Source organism: Syngnathus scovelli, unplaced genomic scaffold (assembly GCF_024217435.2).
Source record: "Syngnathus scovelli strain Florida unplaced genomic scaffold, RoL_Ssco_1.2 HiC_scaffold_34, whole genome shotgun sequence".
Lineage (NCBI taxonomy): Eukaryota > Metazoa > Chordata > Actinopteri > Syngnathiformes > Syngnathidae > Syngnathus > Syngnathus scovelli.
The window spans coordinates 450,001-467,500 of record NW_026061433.1 but is presented as its reverse complement, the minus strand read 5'-3'; positions in this window follow the sequence as shown (position 1 = coordinate 467,500).

The following is a 17,500-nucleotide window of genomic DNA, read 5'->3' as shown; positions in this document are numbered from 1 at the left end:
GGGAAGCTGCGCTCCGTCCGAGTCAGACTCGGTCGTCGCAGCCCGGCTGAGGCTCGCTCTTGTCGAGGGGCGCGGCGCTGCGCCGGCGACTTTGCCCGCGCGAGGCACGCTTTGCGATGGCCCGAGGCGGGAAGCTGCGCCCCGTCCGAGTCAGACTCGGTCGTTGCGGCCCGCCCGGTCACGCGATGCGGCCAGGATGCGGAGTTTTGCCGGCGCTGGGGGGATCCGGAAGGACGAAGGGGCGACGGTGGCGGTCACAGCTCGTCGCCTCCGTGACCCAGACGGGACTGTGCGCACCCCGAGTCAGACTCGGTTCGGCGCGGCCCGCTGCGGCCGGCTGGCGAGGTGAGATGTGGGCCATTGCCGCGCTCCCGACGAACCGTTCCGGGGGGCTGGTGACGTCGCGCGTTCGGCGCTGATGCTGCGACCGGGAGGGAAGCTGCGCCCCGTCCGAGTCAGACTCGGTCGTTGCGGCCCCCCCGAGCCCGCACGCCTCACGCGGAGGGGTCATACGCCCCGGCGGCCACGATAGACGCCTCCCGCTTCGCGGTGGTCGGGAAGGCGTGTGCGGATATGTGCGGAGGTTGGGACTCGGGCTTGGTCTTTGAGAAATCGGTTTCGCGGTCGACCGGCGCGGCCGGCGGACGCCCACGTGGCGTGCCGCAAGTCGGATCGCGCGCTCGGCCTCCGTGGATGGCCTCTGGGTGAGGTTGAGCCGGGGCGTCTCGGTTTCGCTGCCGTACGGTTCGCGCTAGGCCTGCGCGGGCGGCGCGGGGCGCGCGCTCGCGCGGCGGCCTAGCGCTGGAGTGCGACCCGCAAGTGGGGAGGAACCGTCCACCCAACGCCGGCGGTAGCCGGGGCCGGTGGGGGCCCTACCAAGGCGGGTCATGGGCGCATGTCGGTCAGGTTATAAGAGTGTTTTTTTCGCTCCGGGCTAGAGCCGGGTGAGGTCGTCTCGAACCACGTGCCTGAAGGCCGCCTCGCGCCGGATTCGGCCCCGCTCATTCGTCGGAGTGACCGCCCGACGCGGGCATCGCTAGATTAGCCGTGGCCCCGATCCTTCCCCATCGACAGCCTTTCGCCCCCTTCGCTCCGGCCTCTGAGGCGGCCGGTACCCCTTTCTTGGATGAGACAGAACCCTTGACGGGCCGTTCGCAGATTTTTGCCCGGCCTGTGTTTAAGGAGGCGGCCGGTACCTCCCTCCTTGGATGACCAACAACCCTTGACGGGCCATTCGCAGATTTTTGCCCGGCCTGTGTTTAAGGAGGCGGCCGGTACCTCCCTCCTTGGATGACCTTCTACCCTTGACGGGCCATTCGCAGATTTTTGCCCGGCCTGTGTTTAAGGAGGCGGCCGGTACCTCCCTCCTTGGATGACCTTCTACCCTTGACGGGCCATTCGCAGATTTTTGCCCGGCCTGTGTTTAAGGAGGCGGCCGGTACCTCCCTCCTTGGATGACCCACTACCCTTGACGGGCCCATTCGCAGATTTTTGCCCGGCCTGTGTTTAGGGAGGCGACCGGTCCTCCGTAGCTTGATCGGATTTCCCTTCCGGCCTGTGTTTAAGGAGGCGGCCGGTCCTCCGTAGCTTGATCGGATTTCCCTTCCAGCCTGTGTTTAAGGAGGCGGCTGGTCCTCCCCGGTCGGTTGCCAAGCGACCGGGACCCGCAAGTGGGCAGGAACCGTCCACCCAACGCCGGCGAGCCGGGGCCGGTGGGGGCCCTACCAAGGCGGGTCTAACTTCAGGCGGTGCAAACGGGGGAGGGGGGTAAGGACGGCTGCCGGGAGCAGACAGCCGTCCCCGGGAGGGGGTAGTAGCTTCGCGGCGGCCGCCGGGAGCAGACGGCCGTCCGCGGATTCTGCCAATGCCTGTAGGACTTTGAATATTTCACAGCCGTGCTGTGGCACTTAGAAAATTTTTCAGAGATGTGGCACTTAGAAAGTTTTTCAGAGATGTGGCACTTAGAAAGTTTTTCAGAGATGTGGCACTTAGAAAGTTTTTGAGAGATGTGGCACTTTGAAAATTTTTGAGAGATGTGGCACTTTGAAAATTTTTGAGAAATGTGGCACTTTGAAAATTTTTGAGAAATGTGGCACTTAGAAAATTTTCTCTCTCTCTCTGGAAGTGCCGTGCCTTCTTCAGTTCTGCTATCCGAGCAGGGGACGCTTGCTGGCGGCCGTTACCAGCGCTCGGACCAGGCCCAATTGATTTGCATGGAAAACAATTGCGTCCCCCATGCTCGTTCTGACTATATTTTGCGAAAGGGGGGTAAAGTGATGAGTACACTAAGTGGGGGGACCAACCCATGTACTCTAGAAAAAGTACATGGGTTGACAAAAGACCAGTTCGTACTGCACCCCTGGTACCCAAACCCCTGGTACCTTTAGGCACTTAGAAAAATTTCGCCCAAATTTGGAGGTCGCTCCAGGGGAAGAGGCCGAATTTTCGCCTATTACGGCCGACCGCGGGAACCAGCCGAGGCGGACGCTTTTCGGCGCAAGAGCCGTTGGCACTTAGAAAATATTCGCTAAACTTCAAAGGACCTCCAGGGGAAGAGGCCGAATTGTCACTTTTTCTGGCCGACATCGGGAACCAGCCGAGTCGGACTCTTTACGGCGGAGCAGCCGTTGGCACTTAGAAAATATTCGCCAAACTCGGCCGGACTTCCAGGGGAAGAGGCCGAATTGTCACTTGTTCTGCCCGACATCGGGAACCAGCCGAGTCGGACACTTTAAGGCGGAGCAGCCGTTGGCACTTAGAAAATATTCGCCAAACTTGAACGGACCTCCAGGGGAAGAGGCCGAATTTTCACCTGTTCTGGCCGACATCGGGAACCAGCCGAGTCGGACGCTTTTCGGCGCAAGAGCCGTTGGAACTTAGAAAATATTCGCTAAACTTCAAAGGACCTCCAGGGGAAGAGGCCGAATTGTCACTTGTTCTGGCCGACATCGGGAACCAGCCGAGTCGGACTCTTTACGGCGGAGCAGCCGTTGGCACTTAGAAAATATTCGCCAAACTCGGCCGGACTTCCAGGGGAAGAGGCCGAATTGTCACTTGTTCTGCCCGACATCGGGAACCAGCCGAGTCGGACACTTTAAGGCGGAGCAGCCGTTGGCACTTAGAAAATATTCGCCAAACTTGAACGGACCTCCAGGGGAAGAGGCCGAATTTTCACCTGTTCTGGCCGACATCGGGAACCAGCCGAGTCGGACGCTTTAAGGCGGAGCAGCCGTTGGCACTTAGAAAATATTCGTTAAACTTGAAAGGACCTCCAGGGGAAGAGGCCGAATTGTCACTTGTTCTGGCCGACATCGGGAACCAGCCGAGTCGGACGCTTTAAGGCGGAGCAGCCGTCGGCACTTAGAAAATATTCGTTAAACTTGAAAAGACCTCCAGGGGAAGAGGCCGAATTGTCACTTGTTCTGGCCGACATCGGGAACCAGACGAGTCGGGCCCTTTAAGGCTGAGCAGCCCTTGGCACTTAGGAAATATTTGCCTTAACTCGGCCGGACTTCCAGGGGAAGAGGCCGGATTTTCACTTGTTCTGGCCGACATCGGGAACCAGCCGAGTCGGACGCTTTAAGGCGGAGCAGCCGTTGGCACTTAGAAAATATTCCCCAAACTTGAACGGACCTCCAGGGGAAGAGGCCGAATTTTCACTTGTTCTGGCCGACATCGGGAACCAGCCGAGTCGGACTCTTTACGGCGGAACAGCCGTTGGCACTTAGAAAATATTCGTTAAACTTCAACTGACCTCCAGGGGAAGAGGCCGAATTTCCACTTGTTCTGGCCGACATCGGGAACCAGCCGAGTCGGACGCTTTACGGCGGAGCAGCCGTTGGCACTTAGAAAATATTCGTTAAACTTCAACTGACCTCCAGGGGAAGAGGCCGAATTTTCACTTGTTCTGGCCGACATCGGGAACCAGCCGAGTCGGACGCTTTACGGCGGAGCAGCCGTTGGCACTTAGAAAATATTCGTTAAACTTCAACTGACCTCCAGGGGAAGAGGCCGAATTTTCACTTGTTCTGGCCGACATCGGGAACCAGCCGAGTCGGACTCTTTACGGCGGAACAGCCGTTGGCACTTTGGAAATATTTGCCTTAACTTGGCCGGACTTCCAGGGGAAGAGGCCGATTTTTCACTTGTTCTGGCCGACATCGGGAACCAGCCGAGTCGGACTCTTTACGGCGGAACAGCCGTTGGCACTTTGAAAATATTTGCCTTAACTCGGCCGGACTTCCAGGGGAAGAGGCCGATTTTTCACTTGTTCTGGCCGACATCGGGAACCAGCCGAGTGGGACCCTTTAAGGCTGAGCAGCCGTTGGCACTTAGGAAATATTTGCCTTAACTCGGCCGGACTTCCAGGGGAAGAGGCCGGATTTTCACTTGTTCTGGCCAACATCGGGAACCAGCCGAGTCGGACACTTAAAGGCTGAGCAGCCGTTGGCACTTAGGAAATATTTGCCTTAACTCGGCCGGACTTCCAGGGGAAGAGGCCGGATTTTCACTTGTTCTGGCCGACATCGGGAACCAGCCGAGTCGGACACTTTAAGGCTGAGCAGCCGTTGGCACTTAGGAAATATTTGCCTTAACTCGGCCGGACTTCCAGGGGAAGAGGCCGATTTTTCACTTGTTCTGGCCGACCGGGGGAACCAGCCGAGTCGGACACTTTACGGCGGAGCAGCCGTTGGCACTTAGGAAATATTCGCCAAAATGTTCCGGACCTCCAGGGGAAGAGGCCAAATTTTCACTTGTTCTGGCCGACCGGGTGAACCGGCCGAGGCGGACACTTTACGGCGGAGCAGCCGTTGGCACTTAGGAAATATTCGCCAAAATGTTCCGGACCTCCAGGGGAAGAGGCAAATTTTCACTTGTTCTGGCCGACCGGGTGAACCGGCCGAGGCGGACACTTTACGGCGGAGCAGCCGTTGGCACTTAGGAAATATTCGCCAAAATGTTCCGGACCTCCAGGGGAAGAGGCCGAATTTTCACTTGTTCTGGCCGACCGGGGGAACCAGCCGAGGCGGACACTTTACGGCGGAGCAGCCGTTGGCACTTAGGAAATATTCGCCAAAATGTTCCGGACCTCCAGGGGAAGAGGCCGAATTTTCGCTCGTTCGGGCCGACCGGGAGAACCAGCCGAGGCGGACACTTTACGGCGGTTGAGCCGTTGGCACTTAGAAATTATTCAGACTTCCATCAAACACACATCGGCCTTTTGCCGTCACTGCCCGGGATGGGCACCGTGGTAGCTCGGACAGTTCGCGTGACAGCTTCCGCTGGCACTTAGACAATTTTTAAAATGAAAATAAACAGTTCTGCACATACGTGCCGACTATATTTTGCGAAATGGGGGTAAAGTGATGAGTACACTAAGTGGGGGGACCAAGTACATAAAGCCCACCCCTGGTACCTCAGAGAGGCCGAATTGACACATTTTGTGTCCGACCGCGGGAACCAGCCGAGGCGGACGCTTTTCGGCGCAAGAGCCGTTGGCACTTAGAAAATATTCGTTAATCTTGAACGGACCTCCAGGGGAAGAGGCCGAATTTTCACTTGTTCTGGCCGACATCGGGAACCAGCCGAGTCGGACTCTTTACGGCGGAACAGCCGTTGGCACTTAGGAAATATTCGCCGAACTCGGCCGGACTTCCAGGGGAAGAGGCCGAATTTTCACTTGTTCTGGCCGACATCGGGAACCAGCCGAGTCGGACTCTTTACGGCGGAGCAGCCGTTGGCACTTAGGAAATATTTGCCAAAATGTTCCGGACCTCCAGGGGAAGAGGCCGAATATTCACTTGTTCTGGCCGACATCGGGAACCAGCCGAGTCGGACACTTTACGGCGGAGCAGCCGTTGGCACTTAGGAAATATTCGCCAAACTTGGCCGGACTTCCAGGGGAAGAGGCCGAATGTCCACTTGTTCTGGCCGACATCGGGAACCAGCCGAGTCGGACGCTTTACGGCGGAGCAGCCGTTGGCACTTAGGAAATATTTGCCTTAACTCGGCCGGACTTCCAGGGGAAGAGGCCGAATTTTCACTTGTTCTGGCCGATATCGGGAACCAGCCGAGTCGGACTCTTTACGGCGGAACAGCCGTTGGCACTTAGGAAATATTCGCCTTAAGTCGGCCGGACTTCCAGGGGAAGAGGCCGATTTTTCACTTGTTCTGGCCGACCGGGGGAACCAGCCGAGTCGGACACTTTACGGCGGAGCAGCCGTTGGCACTTAGGAAATATTCGCCAAAATGTTCCGGACCTCCAGGGGAAGAGGCCAAATTTTCACTTGTTCTGGCCGACCGGGTGAACCGGCCGAGGCGGACACTTTACGGCGGAGCAGCCGTTGGCACTTAGGAAATATTCGCCAAAATGTTCCGGACCTCCAGGGGAAGAGGCCGAATTTTCACTTGTTCTGGCCGACCGGGGGAACCAGCCGAGGCGGACACTTTACGGCGGAGCAGCCGTTGGCACTTAGGAAATATTCGCCAAAATGTTCCGGACCTCCAGGGAAAGAGGCCGAATTTTCACTCGTTCTGGCCGACCGGGGGAACCGGCCGAGGCGGACACTTTACGGCGGTTGAGCCGTTGGCACTTAGAAATTATTCAGACTTCCATAAACACACATCGGCCTTTTGCCGTCACTGCCCGGGATGGGCACCGTGGTAGCTCGGACAGTTCGTTTGACAGCTTCCGCTGGCACTTAGACAATTTTTAAAATGAAAATAAACAGTTCTGCACATACGTGCCGACTATATTTTGCGAAAGGGGGGTAAAGTGATGAGTACACTAAGTGGGGGGACCAAGTACATAAAGCCTACCCCTGGTACCTCAGAGAGGCCGAATTGACACATTTTGTGTCCGACCGCGGGAACCAGCCGAGGCGGACGCTTTTCGGCGCAAGAGCCGTTGGCACTTAGAAAATATTCGCTAAACTTCAAAGGACCTCCAGGGGAAGAGGCCGAATTGTCACTTTTTCTGGCCGACATCGGGAACCAGCCGAGTCGGACACCTTACGGCGGAAGAGCCGATGGCACTTAGAAAATATTCGTTAAACTTCAACTGACCTCCAGGGGAAGAGGCCGATTTTTCACTTGTTCTGGCCGACATCGGGAACCAGCCGAGTCGGACGCTTTTCGGCGCAAGAGCCGTTGGCACTTAGAAAATATTCGTTAATCTTGAACGGACCTCCAGGGGAAGAGGCCGAATTTCCACTTATTCTGGCCGACATCGGGAACCAGCCGAGTCGGACGCTTTACGGCGGAGCAGCCGTTGGCACTTAGAAAATATTCGTTAATCTTGAACGGACCTCCAGGGGAAGAGGCCGAATTTTCACTTGTTCTGGCCGACATCGGGAACCAGCCGAGTCGGACGCTTTACGGCGGAGCAGCCGTTGGCACTTTGAAAATATTCGTTAAACTTCAACTGACCTCCAGGGGAAGAGGCCGAATTTCCACTTGTTCTGGCCGACATCGGGAACCAGCCGAGTCGGACGCTTTACGGCGGAAGAGCCGATGGCACTTAGAAAATATTCGTTAAACTTGACAGGACCTCCAGGGGAAGAGGCCGAATTTTCGCTCGTTCAGGCCGACCGGAGGAACCGGCCGAGTCGGACACCTTACGGCGGAAGAGCCGATGGCACTTAGAAAATATTCGCCAAAATGTTCCGGACCTCCAGGGGAAGAGGCCGAATTTTCACTTGTTCAGGCCGACCGGAGGAACCGGCCGAGTCGGACACCTTACGGCGGAAGAGCCGATGGCACTTAGAAAATATTCGTTAAACTTGACAGGACCTCCAGGGGAAGAGGCCGAATTTTCGCTCGTTCGGGCCGACCGGAGGAACCGGCCGAGTCGGACACCTTACGGCGGAAGAGCCGATGGCACTTAGAAAATATTCGCCAAAATGTTCCGGACCTCCAGGGGAAGAGGCCGAATTTTCGCTCGTTCGGGCCGACCGGAGGAACCAGCCGGGTCGGACACGTTACGGCGCAACAGCCGTTGGCACTTTGAAAATATTCGCCAAAATGTTCCGGACCTCCAGGGGAAGAGGCCGTATTTTCGCTCGTTCGGGCCGACCGGAGGAACCGGCCGGGTCGGACACGTTACGGCGCAACAGCCGTTAGCACTTAGAAATTATTCGTTAAACTTGAACGGACCTCCAGGGTTAAGAGGCCGAATTTTCGCTCGTTCGGGCCGACCGGAGGAACCAGCCGGGTCGGACACTTTACGGCCCAACAGCCGTTGGCACTTTGAAAATATTCGCCAAAGTCGTCCGGACCTCCAGGGGAAGAGGCCGAATTTTCGCTCGTTCGGGCCGACCGGAGGAACCAGCCGGGTCGGACACTTTACGGCGGAACGGCCGTTGGCACTTTGAAAATATTCGCCAAAATGTTCCGGACCTCCAGGGGAAGAGGCCGAATTTTCGCTCGTTCGGGCCGACCGGAGGAACCGGCCGGGTCGGACACGTTACGGCGCAACAGCCGTTGGCACTTTGAAAATATTCGCCAAAATGTTCCGGACCTCCAGGGGAAGAGGCCGAATTTTCGCTCGTTCGGGCCGACCGGAGGAACCAGCCGGGTCGGACACTTTACGGCCCAACAGCCGTTGGCACTTTGAAAATATTCGCCAAAGTCGTCCGGACCTCCAGGGGAAGAGGCCGAATTTTCGCTCGTTCAGGCCGACCGGAGGAACCAGCCGGGTCGGACACGTTACGGCGCAACAGCCGTTCGCACTTAGAAAATATTCGCCAAAGTCGTCCGGACCTCCAGGGGAAGAGGCCGAATTTTCGCTCGTTCGGGCCGACCGGAGGAACCAGCCGGGTCGGACACGTTACGGCGGAACAGCCGTTGGCACTTTGAAAATATTCGCCAAAATGTTCCGGACCTCCAGGGGAAGAGGCCGAATTTTCGCTCGTTCGGGCCGACCGGGAGAACCAGCCGAGGCGGACACTTTACGGCGGTTGAGCCGTTGGCACAGAAATTATTCAGACTTCCATCAAACACACATCGGCCTTTTGCCGTCACTGCCCGGGATGGGCACCGTGGTAGCTCGGACAGTTCGTGTGACAGCTTCCGCTGGCACTTAGAAAATTTTTAAAATGAAAATAAACAGTTCTGCACATACGTGCCGACTATATTTTGCGAAAGGGGGGTAAAGTGATGAGTACACTAACTGGGGGGACCAAGTACATAAAGCCTACCCCTGGTACCTCAGAGAGGCCGAATTTTCGAATTCTGAGGCCGAGCTGGGGAACCAGACGAGGCGGACACTTTTCCGAGCGAGAGCCGATGGCACTTAGAAAATTTTCGGCTAAGTCGGCAGGACTTCCAGAGCGAGAGGCCGAATATTCGTCATCTGTGGCCGACCGGGGAACCAGCGAAGGCGGATAGGCGGTCACGGAGGTCCCGCCGGCTGGTCCGCGGGCCAATTTGGGTCCCGTAATTTAGCGGTCGCGGTCCGGAATCCACGCCGAGCGGGGAACCAGCGGAGGCGGATAGGCGGTCACGGAGGTCCCGCCGGCTGGTCCGCGGGCCAATTGGGGTCCCGTAAGTTAGCGGTCGCGGCCCGGAATTCGCGCCGGCCGGGGAACCAGCGCAGGCGGATAGGCGGTCACGGAGGTCCCGCCGGCTGGTCCGCGGGCCAATCGGGGTCCCGTAAGTTAGCGGTCGCGGCCCGGAATTCGCGCCGGCCGGGGAACCAGCGCAGGCGGATAGGCGGTCACGGAGGTCCCGCCGGCTGGTCCGCGGGCCAATCGGGGTCCCGTAAGTTAGCGGTCGCGGCCCGGAATTCGCGCCGGCCGGGGAACCAGCGCAGGCGTATAGGCGGTCACGGAGGTCCCGCCGGCTGGTCCGCGGGCCAATCGGGGTCCCGTAAGTTAGCGGTCGCGGCCCGGAATTCGCGCCGGCCGGGGAACCAGCGCAGGCGGATAGGCGGTCACGGAGGTCCCGCCGGCTGGTCCGCGGGCCAATCGGGGTCCCGTAAGTTAGCGGTCGCGGCCCGGAATTCGCGCCGGCCGGGGAACCAGCGCAGGCGGATAGGCGGTCACGGAGGTCCCGCCGGCTGGTCCGCGGGCCAATCGGGGTCCCGTAAGTTAGCGGTCGCGGCCCGGAATTCGCGCCGGCCGGGGAACCAGCGCAGGCGGATAGGCGGTCACGGAGGTCCCGCCGGCTGGTCCGCGGGCCAATCGGGGTCCCGTAAGTTAGCGGTCGCGGCCCGGAATCCGCGCCGGCCCGCAGCCACCGCCAGGCGGATAGGCTGTCACGGAGGTCCCGCCGGCCGGTCCGCGGGGGGAACTGCGCCCTCTGGCGGACACGCCATTGTAAATGAATGGGGTTTGGCACTTAGTGCATTTTTCGCCGAAGCCGACGAGCGCTCCGGGCGAGGAGGCCGGATTCTCGCCATCCGTGGCCGGCCGGGGAACCGGCCAAGGCGGATAGGCGGTCACGGGGGTCCCGCCGGCTGGTCCGCGGGCCAATTGGGGTCCCGTAAGTTAGCGGTCGCGGCCCGGAATCCGCGCCGGCCAGCAGCCACCGGGAGGCGGATAGGCTGTCACGGAGGTCCCGCCGGCTGGTCCGCGGGCCATTTAGGGTCCCGCGAGTGAGCGGTCGCGGTCCGGAATCCAGGCCGGCCAGGAGGCACCGCCAGGCGGATAGGCGGTCACGGAGGTCCCGCCAGCTGGTCCGCGGGCCATTTATGGTCCCGTAAGTTAGCGGTCGCGGCCCGGAATGCACGCCGGCCAGGAGGCACCGCCAGGCGGGTAGGCTGTCACGGAGGTCCCGCCGGCCGGTCCGCGGGCCAATTACCTCCAGCCGAGCGGATATGAACTTTATTAGCACCTTCTACGAGATGGCGGAGCCTTATTCGACAACCAGCACCTCGGCTTAGCATTTTCCACGGCCCGCTGATCTTCCAGAAGACGTCCAGCCGGTTTCCTCCTCACATTTTAAGCCGGCCGAGGCTTCCGGCACCCCGGCTAAGCTTTCTCCACGGCCCGCTGAGCTTCCAGGGGACCTCCGGCCGGTTCTCCCGGTGCCTCGCGCCTCGCTTTGTGAGCCGGCCGAGGCTTCCAGCACCTCGGCTGAGCGTTTCCCACGGCCCGCTGAGCTTCCAGGGGACCTCCAGCCGGTTCTCCCGGTGCCTCGCGCCTCGCTTTGTGAGCCGGCCGAGGCTTCCAGCACCTCGGCTGAGCGTTTCCCACGGCCCGCTGAGCTTCCAGGGTACCTCCAGCCGGTTCTCCCGGTGCCTCGCGCCTCGCTTTGAGAGCCGGCCGAGGCTTCCAGCACCTCGGCTGAGCGTTTTCGGCGGCCCGTTGCTCTCCCGGAGGTCGCAACGGGGAGTTACCTCCCTCTCGCGGACACGGCGAGTAAATACACCGCCTCTCGCACTTGGCGCACACTCACTCGCATTGCTACGCCTCCCGTGGCACTTTAAGCGGCCGAACGGCGGGAGTAACTACGACTCTCTTAAGGTAGGCTCACTTGACTATTTATTCATGTATTTATTTATTTTTGACGGTTCGCGGAGGCGATGACGCTCCGCGCGGGTAAACGGCGGGAGTAACTGTGACTCTCTTAAGGTAGGCTCACTTGACATCTATTTATTTATGTATTTATTTATTTTTGACGGTTCGCGGAGGCGATGACGCTCCGCGCGGGTAAACGGCGGGAGTAACTGTGACTCTCTTAAGGTAGGCTCACTTGACATCTATTTATTTATGTATTTATTTATTTTTGACGGTTCGCGGAGGCGATGACGCTCCGCGCGGGTAAACGGCGGGAGTAACTGTGACTCTCTTAAGGTAGGCTCACTTGACATCTATTTATTTATGTATTTATTTATTTTTGACGGTTCGCGGAGGCGATGACGCTCCGCGCGGGTAAACGGCGGGAGTAACTGTGACTCTCTTAAGGTAGGCTCACTTGACATCTATTTATTTATGTATTTATTTATTTTTGACGGTTCGCGGAGGCGATGACGCTCCGCGCGGGTAAACGGCGGGAGTAACTGTGACTCTCTTAAGGTAGGCTCACTTGACATCTATTTATTTATGTATTTATTTATTTTTGACGGTTCGCGGAGGCGATGACGCTCCGCGCGGGTAAACGGCGGGAGTAACTGTGACTCTCTTAAGGTAGGCTCACTTGACATCTATTTATTTATGTATTTATTTATTTTTGACGGTTCGCGGAGGCGATGACGCTCCGCGCGGGTAAACGGCGGGAGTAACTGTGACTCTCTTAAGGTAGGCTCACTTGACATCTATTTATTTATGTATTTATTTATTTTTGACGGTTCGCGGAGGCGATGACGCTCCGCGCGGGTAAACGGCGGGAGTAACTGTGACTCTCTTAAGGTAGGCTCACTTGACATTTATTTATTTATGAATTTATTTATTTTTGACGGTTCGCGGAGGCGATGACGCTCCGCGCGGGTAAACGGCGGGAGTAACTGTGACTCTCTTAAGGTAGGCTCACTTGACATTTATTTATTTATGAATTTATTTATTTTTGACGGTTCGCGGAGGCGATGACGCTCCGCGCGGGTAAACGGCGGGAGTAACTGTGACTCTCTTAAGGTAGGCTCACTTGACATTTATTTTGGCGGTTCGCGGAGGCGCCGGGAGGCCGTGCGCGCGCGCGCAGAGCGGCCGAATAACGCTCCGCCGGCCCCGGGTGATTACCGAGAGGCTCCCCGGCCTCGCGGAGCTCCGACGCTCCTCCGCGGGACCTCCGGCGGCCGGCGCGCTCGCGCACCACCCCCCGGCACCGCCGGGAGGCCGTGCGCGCGCGCGCAGAGCGGCCGAATAACGCTCCGCCGGCCCCGGGTGATTACCGAGAGGCTCCCCGGCCTCGCGGAGCTCCGACGCTCCTCCGCGGGACCTCCGGCGGCCGGCGCGCTCGCGCACCACCCCCCGGCACCGCCGGGAGGCCGTGCGCGCGCGCGCAGAGCGGCCGAATAACGCTCCGCCGGCCCCGGGTGATTACCGAGAGGCTCCCCGGCCTCGCGGAGCTCCGACGCTCCTCCGCGGGACCTCCGGCGGCCGGCGCGCTCGCGCACCACCCCCCGGCACCGCCGGGAGGCCGTGCGCGCGCGCGCAGAGCGGCCGAATAACGCTCCGCCGGCCCCGGGTGATTACCGAGAGGCTCCCCGGCCTCGCGGAGCTCCGACGCTCCTCCGCGGGACCTCCGGCGGCCGGCGCGCTCGCGCACCACCCCCCGGCACCGCCGGGAGGCCGTGCGCGCGCGCGCAGAGCGGCCGAATAACGCTCCGCCGGCCCCGGGTGATTACCGAGAGGCTCCCCGGCCTCGCGGAGCTCCGACGCTCCTCCGCGGGACCTCCGGCGGCCGGCGCGCTCGCGCACCACCCCCCGGCACCGCCGGGAGGCCGTGCGCGCGCGCGCAGAGCGGCCGAATAACGCTCCGCCGGCCCCGGGTGATTACCGAGAGGCTCCCCGGCCTCGCGGAGCTCCGACGCTCCTCCGCGGGACCTCCGGCGGCCGGCGCGCTCGCGCACCACCCCCCGGCACCGCCGGGAGGCCGTGCGCGCGCGCGCAGAGCGGCCGAATAACGCTCCGCCGGCCCCGGGTGATTACCGAGAGGCTCCCCGGCCTCGCGGAGCTCCGACGCTCCTCCGCGGGACCTCCGGCGGCCGGCGCGCTCGCGCACCACCCCCCGGCACCGCCGGGAGGCCGTGCGCGCGCGCGCAGAGCGGCCGAATAACGCTCCGCCGGCCCCGGGTGATTACCGAGAGGCTCCCCGGCCTCGCGGAGCTCCGACGCTCCTCCGCGGGACCTCCGGCGGCCGGCGCGCTCGCGCACCACCCCCCGGCACCGCCGGGAGGCCGTGCGCGCGCGCGCAGAGCGGCCGAATAACGCTCCGCCGGCCCCGGGTGATTACCGAGAGGCTCCCCGGCCTCGCGGAGCTCCGACGCTCCTCCGCGGGACCTCCGGCGGCCGGCGCGCTCGCGCACCACCCCCCGGCACCGCCGGGAGGCCGTGCGCGCGCGCGCAGAGCGGCCGAATAACGCTCCGCCGGCCCCGGGTGATTACCGAGAGGCTCCCCGGCCTCGCGGAGCTCCGACGCTCCTCCGCGGGACCTCCGGCGGCCGGCGCGCTCGCGCACCACCCCCCGGCACCGCCGGGAGGCCGTGCGCGCGCGCGCAGAGCGGCCGAATAACGCTCCGCCGGCCCCGGGTGATTACCGAGAGGCTCCCCGGCCTCGCGGAGCTCCGACGCTCCTCCGCGGGACCTCCGGCGGCCGGCGCGCTCGCGCACCACCCCCCGGTGCTCCGGCGGCCCCGGGTGACGACTAAGAGGCTCCCCGGCCGGCCTCGCGGAGCTCCGGCGCTCCTCCGCGGGACTTCCAGCGGCCGGCGCGCTCACGCACCACCCCCCGGCACCACCCGGGAGGCCGTGCTCGCGCGCCAAGTGGCCGAAAATAGCTCCAAGCCCAGCGGATCGGCTGCTTGGAAGCACCGCGCCGTCCGGCTCCACCTGGTACCTCGCACGGCTCTCATCTCCCCCCCGCACGGACTTCCGAGCGCTCGGGGAGACGCTCGGAAGCTGCCGGTGCCGCCGCGGCGGGGAATTGCCTCCCTCTGGCGGACGCGGCGAGTAAAAACACCACCTCTCGCACTTTGCGCACACTTACTTGCGTGGGTCCGCTTCCGATGACACTTTGAGCGGCCAAACGGCGGGAGTAACTACGACTCTCTTAAGGTAGGCTCACTTGACATTTATTTATGTATTTATTTATTTTTGACGGTTCGCGGAGGCGATGACGCTCCGCGCGGGTAAACGGCGGGAGTAACTGTGACTCTCTTAAGGTAGCCTGACTCGACGTCTTTTTCAACGGTGGCTGGAGGACCCGGGCGGTTCTCGGGGGTGCGTCGCTCCTCACTTTTGACGCCCGAGGAGGCTCCCGGCACCTCGGCTACGCGTTTTCGGCGGCCCGCTGAGCTTCCAGAAGACCTCCAGCCGGTTCTCCCGGTGCTTTCCTCCTCACGTTTTAAGCCGGCCGAGGCTCCCGGCACCCCGGCCAAGCGTTTCCCACGGCCCGCTGAGCTTCCAGGGGACCTCCGGCCGGTTCTCCGCGCGCTTTCCTCCTCACTTTTAAGCCGGCCGAGGCTTCCGGCACCCCGGCCAAGCGTTTCCCACGTCCCGCTGAGCTTCCAGGGGACCTCCGGCCGGTTCTCCGCGCGCTTTCCTCCTCACATTTTAAGCCGGCCGAGGCTCCAGGCACCCCGGCTAAGCTTTCTCCACGGCCCGCTGAGCTTCCAGGGGACCTCCGGCCGGTTCTCCGCGCGCTTTCCTCCTCACTTTTAAGCCGGCCGAGGCTTCCGGCACCCCGGCCAAGCCTTTCCCACGGCCCGCTGAGCTTCCAGGGGACATCCAGCCGGTTCTCCGCGCGCCCCCCTCCTAACTCGACGCCCGAGGAGGCTCCAGGCACCCCGGCCGAGCCTTTTCGGCGGCCCGCTGATCTCCCGGAGGTCGCAACGGGGAATTGCCTCCCTCTCGCGGACACGGCGCGTAAATGCACCGCCTCTCGCACTTTGCGCACACTCACTCGCATCGCTACGCCTCCCGTGGCACTTTAAGCGACCGGGACCACCGCGAGCGCGGGCGATGACTAAGAGGCTCCCCGGCCGGCCTCGCGGAGCTCCGACGCTCCCCCGCGGGACTTCCGGCGGCCGGCCGGAGCCTCGGCACGGCTGCCGCACTCCCTAATAACACCCCGCGGACCCCCGCGAGCCGAACGCTCGCTGCCGCGGGCGACCCGTGCCAAGGCGGACGCGTGACGGCGCGGGAGCCCTCGGCACTATATCACGGTCACGTATGTAGTCAAATCGTGTAAAATCACCGTTAGTTTATTCATAATATAGGTAATAATTAAATAAATATTAACATCGCGTATATCATTAATAAACACATGTATGTATTTATTTAATAATTAAATAAATATTAACATCGCGTATAATCATGCGCAATACTTCGTGGCCGACCGGGGAACCGGCGAAGGCGGACGCATCGCGGCGCGAGAGCCGTTGGCACTTTGGAAAAATAAATAAATAAATAAATAAATAAATAATAATTCGCCGACCGGGCTCCGGGGGGAGAGGCCGATTTTTGGCCGTTCGTGGCCGACCGGGGAACCGGCGAAGGCGGACGCATCGCGGCGCGAGAGCCGTTGGCACTTTGGAAAAATAAATAAATAAATAAATAAATAAATAAATAATTCGCCGACCGGGCTCCGGGGCAAGAGGCCGAATTTTCGCTCGTTCGGGCCGACCGGGGAACCGGCGAAGGCGGACGCAGCGCGGCGCGAGAGCCGTTGGCACTTTGAAAAAAAAAAAAAAAAAAAAATTCGCCCACCGGGCTCCGGGGGAAGAGGCCGGCTTTTCGCCGTTCGCGGCCGACCGGGGAACCGGCGAAAGCGGACGCGCTCTCTAACGAGCCCCGCCGGCCGGAGGAAGTGCGCCCTCTGGCGGACACGCCGTTGTAAATGAATGGGGTTTGGCACTTAGTGCATTTTTCGCCCAAGTCGAAGCGCGCTCCGGGCGAGGAGGCCGGATTCTCGCCACCCGTGGCCGGCCGGGGAACCGGCCAAGGCGGACGCGCTCTCTAACGAGCCCCGCCGGCCGGAGGAAGTGCGCCCTCTGGCGGACACGCCGTTGTAAATGAATGGGGTTTGGCACTTGGTGCATTTTTCGCCCAAGTCGAAGCGCGCTCCGGGCGAGGAGGCCGGATTCTCGCCACCCGTGGCCGGCCGGGGAACCGGCGAAGGCGGATAGGCTTTCACGGAGGATCCGCCGGCTGGTCCGCGGGCCGATTAGGGTCCCGCGAGTGAGCGGTGGCGGTCCGGAATCCAGGCCGGCCAGGAGGCACCGCCAGGCGGATAGGCTTTCACGGAGGTCCCGCCGGCTGGTCCGCGGGCCGATTAGGGTCCCGCGAGTGAGCGGTGGCGGTCCGGAATCCAGGCCGGCCCGGAGCCACCGCCAGGCGGATAGGCTTTCACGGAGGAGCCGCCGGCTGGTCCGCGGGCCGTTTAGGGTCCCGCGAGTGAGCGGTCGCGGTCCGGAATCCAGGCCGGCCAGGAGGCACCGCCAGGCGGATAGGCTTTCACGGAGGACCCGCCGGCTGGTCCGCGGGCCGTTTAGGCTCCCGTAAGTTAGCGGTCGCGGTCCGGAATACAGGCCGTCCAGGAGGCACTGCCAGGCGGATACACTCTCTAACGAGCCCCGCCGGCTGGTCCGCCGGGGGAAGTGCGCCCTCTGGCGGACACGCCGTTGTAAATGAATGGGGTTTGGCACTTAGTGCATTTTTCGACCAGCGGCAACGCAGGCTGACGGGCGGCCGCTTCCACGGGCCGGTACTACTCTACGGAGGCGCTAGCCGCCTCCGGTGGGGGCCGTGTGATCTCGCTGGATGCCCGAGGACCTTCCGCGAGGCCCGGCCGCAGCTTTTACGCGCGCCCGGTCCTATTACCTGGTGGAAGCTGGAGGCCG